Source organism: Trichechus manatus, unplaced genomic scaffold (assembly GCF_000243295.1).
Source record: "Trichechus manatus latirostris isolate Lorelei unplaced genomic scaffold, TriManLat1.0 scaffold00245, whole genome shotgun sequence".
Taxonomy (NCBI): Eukaryota; Metazoa; Chordata; class Mammalia; order Sirenia; family Trichechidae; genus Trichechus; species Trichechus manatus.
In genome coordinates this window covers 1,243,236-1,244,234 of record NW_004444181.1, presented here as the reverse complement: position 1 = coordinate 1,244,234, position 999 = coordinate 1,243,236, and the positions used below count along the sequence as shown (strand labels likewise).

The window sequence follows — 999 nt, the reverse complement described above, 5'->3', positions numbered from 1 at the left end:
TGCATTAATTTTTGATTGTAGGTACTATTGGATTTGTCTTAAAGTCATTCTTTTATTAATTTGTATAGTTTATAATCTTTCAAATACTCTGTACAGAATAGTATTACAAAATGCTGTTGATGATAATAGCAGTAGCTAATATTTATTGAGTACTTATTGTATCCCAAGTATTGTTGTAAGTGTGTATATACATTGCTCTGATTAATCCTCACAATAGCCCTACAAGACAGCAGAGTGAAGTGTTTAAGAGCACAGACTCTGAAGCCAGTTATCTGGGTTCAAATTCCAGCCAGCTGTGTGACCTTGGGTAAGTTACTTAAACCCACCTGTGTGCTTCAGTATTCTCACCTATCAAGTGAGGACCATAATAATAGTATCTACCTCACAGGATTCTTTGCACATAGCAGGGCTTATAAGGACTTGAATGATCTGGCTCCTGCCAGATCAATAAACATTGATTAATACACAGATTCAATAAACATTATATCAGGACATCCTTCCCTTTTACAGATGAAGAACCTGAAGGCTAAAGAGGTTAAGTGGCCCCAGATCACACAGCTAACCTGTGGAGGAGTCAGGATTTGAACTTGGTTATAATGAAAACCACGTAGATCATAACGGTCCAATCCATAATCGATCACAGTATAGCCCAGGACCAAGCAGTGTTTCATTCTGCTGTGCACGGGGTTGCCGTGAGTCTGGGGCCGACTTGGCAGCAGCTAACAACAACATAACTTCTTCACTCCACAGACTCCCTCAGTCAACAGCTTGGCCATTAGGCCATCTCCAAGCTATACTGATGGTGCAAAGTGGATCTTTTTTAGTTAAGGTTCCTCCATCCCCCCCACCCCGGCTTTCAGAAAGTTCCAGAAAGTGGGATTGAGGTACCCTATTTTCTCCCTTTTGTTTCCCTCATAATTCCAAATTCCTTTTCAGGGGATTTGGAGCCTAGTGTGTGACTGGGCAAGGAACCCTGGTGGCACAGTGGTTAAGTGCTTC

The 999-nt window shown here is 41.4% G+C and overlaps 1 protein-coding gene across 1 annotated transcript in view; it reads right to left on the bottom strand.

The window, feature by feature from the left end:
• The window catches only part of PIGP (phosphatidylinositol glycan anchor biosynthesis class P), an 11,574-nt gene that overhangs the window by 7,820 nt on the left and 2,755 nt on the right, over positions 1-999 (bottom strand). The window lies entirely within an intron of this gene.